Source organism: Meleagris gallopavo, chromosome 28 (genome assembly GCF_905368555.1).
Source record: "Meleagris gallopavo chromosome 28, MGAL_WU_HG_1.1, whole genome shotgun sequence".
In the NCBI taxonomy this organism is placed as follows: Eukaryota; Metazoa; Chordata; class Aves; order Galliformes; family Phasianidae; genus Meleagris; species Meleagris gallopavo.
The window spans coordinates 3,475,356-3,481,355 of NC_139431.1; positions in this window are offsets into that span (position 1 = coordinate 3,475,356).

Below are 6,000 nucleotides of genomic sequence, written 5' to 3' on the forward strand. Positions count from 1 at the left end.
GCTTAATCCTTGAGGTAGAACAGGACTTTGGGGAGGGAAGGAGTACAGACAGGGCTGGTGTTGAAGTGTGGGGATGGCCGTAGTGGGGCTGGGGAGCAGCAGCCTTGGGGGGCTTCCCCAGGTGATGTTGGGGTCTCTGCCTGCAGTGCTGCCGTGACAAAAGCAGTGCTGGCTTTGGGCGCAGGGAAATGCTGCTGCGTGGTGATGGTGGGAGAGTAAATCGTGTTCTGTACCTGTGTAGCTTCCCGCTGGCTTCCCACCTATTTACTCTAGTGATGTTGGGGAGGGTCTTTAATCAAGATCAGGCTTTGACCACTGTAAAATAAAATAGCAGTGTTTCTGTAAATTTCTTTTTATGTCTCCTGGGCTGTAAATACAGGTGTGGGAAGGAGGCACGGCAAGGCATGGTGGTGGAAGTGCTGTGTGTGCAGGCAGAAGCAGCATCAGAAAGGCCAGGCAGCAGGCAGTGAAGGCAGCAGCTCCATGCAGCCCAGCTGTGCCCCAGCCGATGGGGTCAGAGAGACAGGAATGGGATTTAGGTGTGCTGAAACCCACCGTGCTGCAGGTAACCTGTGCATGGTGAGGGAGGAGAGGCCGTGCTGCTGGTGCCTCTGTGTGTCATCTTATGTCACCACATGTCACCATTGCATGTCAATGCATATCACAGCCCATCCCGTGGCCTTGGGGCTTGCTCCCTGTCTGGCTGCTGTCCCCATGCCCAGGTCAGAGCCACCTCTGTGCACCTGTATCATAGAATCATAGAAGGGCCTGGGTTGAAAAGGACCACAATGATCATCAGTTCCAATGCCCTGCTGTGTGCAGGTCACCAACCAGCAGCCCAGGCTGCCCAGAGCCACATCCAGCCTGGCCTTGAATGCCTCCAGGGTTGGGGCATCCGCAGCCTCCTTGGGCAACCTGTTCCAGTGCCTCACCACCCTCCAAATATCTAACCTAAATTAGATGGTATGTGATTCCCAAACGTCTCAGGGAAGGATGGCTGCAGGGCAGCAGTCCCTCCCAGCTCTCAGGTCCGTGTGCTCACAGCCAGCAGCATCCCCCAGCCTGCAGCACGCAGTCATTGAAGGACAAGCAGGACCTGCTTCCCTCACAGTGTTTTAATTCAGAAAAGCAGTGGTGGAGGTGGGGTTACACTCTCCAGAGCACAACCTGCTCTGGGTTTGCTCAGTGCACAGCGGTGTTGTTTACGGATGCGGATTCCAAAGCTCTCTGTTCTCAGGGTTGTGAAGATGTATTTCCTCTTGTGCCATTTCTCCTTCTGGCAGGCAGGCTCCCAGGTGGCTCTGGTGAGTGTCAAAGTGGGAAATAAAGTTGTTCACTAAAAAAAAAAAAAAAAAAAAAAAAAAAAAAAAAAAAAAAAAAAGAGAGAGGGGAAGAAGGAGAAAAAGAATTTAAAAATGGGAAAAAACGAAGTGCAGGCAGTGCAGAGCAGGAGCCCGGCCCGCAGCCCCACGGGACTCAGCTTTGTGCTGAGTGCTGTGGGTGGAAACAGGAGCGCCGCGTGCTTCAGCCATGAGGCACTGAGCCCTGGCTGTGTGCTCACAGCATTGCACACCATGCACTGCCCACCCTGCTGCTCTGTGCAGGGCAGTGCTGCAGCCCAGGGTGCAGCGTGGCACGGTGGTGTTGCAGCACAGCATCTCGGCCCCATGCTGCCCTCCTCGTGGCCGGCCCGAGTCGCTGTGATGTTCCTGCAGGCGAGTGTGCCTGCGCCTCTTGGCTAATCTCTGCAGCCCTCATATTGCTGAAACAGATGACTGTATTTATCTGAAGTGACTAATGGGCGAGCGCATTCCTGGCTCCACCATCATCTGGTTCTCGTAATGTCAGTCATGATTAGCTCTAACAAACATACAACAGCCTTTTGGGCTGCTTTGCAAGGCGGCCGTGTGGAGGTGGAGGTGGCATTTGTTCTCAATCACGCGGGATTTTGAGGACTGGCTGCTTTGCATCATGCAGGGTGAGCAGCACCGCTGTGCTCACATGGCCAGCAGTGCTGTGCAGTGCAATGCAGTGTGGGGTGATGTGGTGCAGTGCAGTGAGGGGTGATGTGGTGCAGTGCAGTGTGATGTGGTGCAGTGCAGTGAGGGGTGATGTGGTGCAGTGCAGTGTGATGTGGTGCAGTGCAGTGTGATGTGGTGCAGTGCAGTGAGGGGTGGTGTGGTGCGGTGCAGTGAGGGGTGATGTGGTGCGGTGCAGTGTGGGGTGGTGCGGTGCAGTGTGGGGTGGTGCGGTGCAGTGTGGGGTGGTGCGGTGCAGTGCAGTGTGATGTGGTGCAGTGTGGGGTGATGTGGTGCAGTGTGGGGTGATGTGGTGCAGTGTGGGGTGATGTGGTGCAGTGCAGTGAGGGGTGGTGCAGTGCAGTGAGGGGTGGTGTGGTGCAGTGTGGGGTGGTGTGGTGCTGTGTGGGGTGGTGTGGTGCAGTGCAGTGCGGGGTGATGTGGTGCAGTGAGGGGTGATGCGGTGCGGTGCAGTGAGGGGTGATGTGGTGCGGTGCAGTGAGGGGTGATGTGGTGCAGTGCAGTGTGCTCTGATGCTGTGCAATGCGGTGCCATGCAGTGCAGTGTGGGGTGATGCTGTGCAGTGTGGCCTGATGCAGTGCAATGTGCTGCAGCATGGTGTGATGCTGTGCAATGTAGTGAGTGTGCTCTGATGCTGTGCGATGAAGTGTCATGCAGTGCAGTGTGATGCTGTGCAATGCTGTGCAGTGTGATGCTGTGCAATGCTGTGCAGTGTGATGCTGTGCAATGCTGTGCAGTGTGATACTGTGCAATGCTGTGCAGTGCGATGTGATGCAGTGCAGTGTGATGTGATGCTGTGCAATGTGCTGCAGCATGGTGCGATGCGGTGCAATGCAATGCAGTGTGGTCTGATGCAGTGCAGTGTGGTGCAGTGTGCCACAATGCTGTGCAGTGTGGTGCAGCTTGGCATGATTGGTGGTGCCATGCAGTGCAGTGTGATGCGATGCAGTGCAGTGCAGGGCTGCCAACCCATGGCTGGGGGCAATGTGCAGCAGGGCACGATGTGGATAGCTCAGGGAGATGCACTGCAGTTCCCCACCCCATGCAGTAAACTGGTTTTCCAGAGTAAATCAGACGTTGACAAAACAACTTTATTTTCACCCAAACAATTTTGCTCTTTGTGGAAACTATTTGTGCTCGTTGTGCAGCCCTTCACACTGACAGCTGCAAGGAGCTGCTCTGGGAGCTGCTGCACGGCAGGGGTGCAGGTGCTGCACCCCACAGATCTGCCCTTATGGGGTGGGAGGGATGCAGGGCACCGCAGGCACCTGCCTCTGTCTGCACAGGGCCACTCCGAGGTGCGGATGCAGCACAGGGCAGCCCATGGGAAGGCTGTAAATCAGGAGATACCCGATGCATTGCAGTGCAACCCGCAGGCAGTGCTGTGCGTGACCTGTAGCCGTGGGTTGGGCACGGATGCACAGATGCTGCAGATTAACACAACGAAGAGCTGGGAGGTTTCTGCTGAAGACATTTTTCCGTTCATGAGGACATGGGGTGGAGAGGGTGGAACGTGGTGGGGGGGCAGCTGCCGTCAGGAACAACAAAAGGGAGAAGGGGGAGGGCAGCGAGAGGGAGAGATTTTTGATTCATTGTCAAAAATTACCCAAACTTTATTGCCAAAATGTCTACATTTTTATGTGCTTAAGCACAGTGAGTTATGGAAATCTTAAAACAATGGAATGATCTCCTTCATTGCGCCCCGTTTGTTCAAAGTAACCACTCCTCTTCCCAGGGTGGAATCTCTTTTTCCGTTTTATTGACTTACAAAAATGTCTCTGCTATCAGCACCGTATCATAAATACCGGGGTGAGATGCGGGGCTCTGGGGGGAAGGGGGTTAAACCTATCTCTGCCCCAACCCTTTCTCGAGAGCCATTTTTCTGGCATTGATTTGGCACATCTTCGATGTGAACCTGCCTGAACAAGAGGAGCTGCAAATTCCTTGAAGCGAATCCAGCACACGGCGCTGCGGTTCCCTCACTGTGGGAGTCCCTCCTCTGCCAGGCATGCAGCTCTCCCAGCAGTCTGCTGAGGCTGGGAGAGGTTGTGGGGCTGCAAGGCTGCGGGGTTGTGAGGTGCAGGGTTGCACGATTGCAGGGGTTCGAGTGTGCAGGGTTGTGGGGTCACAGGGCTGCAGGGTTGTGGGGTCACAGGGCTGCAGGGTTGTGGGGTCACAGGGCTGCAGAGTTGTGGGGTCACAGGGCTGCAGGGTGTGCTGAGCGTCCTGCTGCCAGGTGAGGGCTGCAGAGCTGGGGCATTCCTTGGCCAAACAGAGGTTTGCAGCCCTTCGCAAGCAGAGGAGAGCAGATACTTGTGGGTTTTTTTTGTACTGTCCTGCAGCAGGAAGATGCCCTGCATCTTCCCTGCACTCACCATTGCGCTGGGCCTGCTGGGGAGCTGCAGCTCCACGTGCAAGAGCAACGAGAGCAATGTGCAAAGAGCTTTCCTCAGCCCTGGGGATCATCCCAAGCCCATCCCTCCCAGCAGAGGTTCCTCTGCTCCTTGGCTATGCAGTGCCTACCTTTGCAGAGCTGTGAAGCAGGCAGAAGCGAGGTGGGATGCTCCGCTCAGTGCCCACAGCAGCACTGCAGCCAGAAGGGGAGGGGGGGGCGGGGGAGAGGAACGGCCCACAGCCCCCACTCTGCGCCAGAGGGGAAAACTACACGAGCCCCAGAAAAATGTCTGCAGTCCTATAAACTGACACCACTGTTTATAATATTCCTAAGTGCTGTTGCGTGATGAGAGCAGTTCTCCGACGAGGAAAATTTACTTTTTTTCCTTTTTTTATTTTTTTTTTTAAATAAAGTTAGAAAGCTGTGAGTCCCACAGAAGATGTTTTGGCTCTCGTTCAGGCTTTGTTTGTTTTTGCTGTTTGCTGTAAGTAACAACTGAGGGCCATTTGCTGGCGATAATGTTACAACCGCAGCGCAGTGGTGGGAACTGCTGACAGTCAGAAGTTGTTGACCTTCTGGGTAAAACATATCTGCACACATCTCACATCCTGGGGCATGAAACCATCACTTTGTCATTGCTTTGTGTGTGGAAAGACTCCTCCATGTGAACCCGGCACTTTGCTGCAGTCTCAGTTTGTTTATATTGTGCTAAAAACAAACAAGCAAGGAAAGTGGGCAGCGACAGCAATCCTCTGAGCTGCAAAAATAGCAGGGAGATGAGGATGGGGAGCAGGGAGATGGACGTGGAGAGGAGAGAGATGCTGGGGAGAAGGAAGAAAAGGATGGGGAGCAAAGAGGTGAGGATGGGGAGAAGGGAGATGGACATGGAGAGGAGAGAGATGCTGGGGAGAAGGAAGAAGAGGATGGGGAGCAAAGAGATGAGGATGGGGAGAAGGGAGATGGACATGGAGAGGAGAGAGATGCCGGGGGGAAGGAAGAAGAGGATGGGGAGCAAAGAGATGAGGATGGGGAGAAGGGAGATGGACATGGAGAGGAGAGAGATGCTGGGGAGAAGGAAGAAGAGGATGGGGAGCAAAGAGATGAGGATGGGGAGAAGGGAGATGGACATGGAGAGGAGAGAGATGCTGGGGAGAAGGAAGAAGAGGATGGGGAGCAAAGAGGTGAGGATGGGGAGAAGGGAGATGGACATGGAGAGGAGAGAGATGCTGGGGAGAAGGAAGAAGAGGATGGGGAGCAAAGAGATGAGGATGGGGAGAAGGGAGATGAGGGTAAGTAAGGAGTGGGGACATGAGGATGGAGCGGGGAGATGAGGATGGGGAGCAGAGATGTGAGGATGGGGAGCAGGGACATGAACATAGAGAGCAGGGAGAGGAGGATGCAGAGCAGGGATATGAATGTGGGGAACAGGGAGATGATGGGGAGCAAGGAGAGGAGGATGGACATGAGGAAGGAGCAGGGACATGAGGATGGGAAGTGGGGACATGAACATGGGGAGAAGGGAGATGATGGAGAGTGAGGGGAGGAGGATGGGGAGCGGGGAGAAGA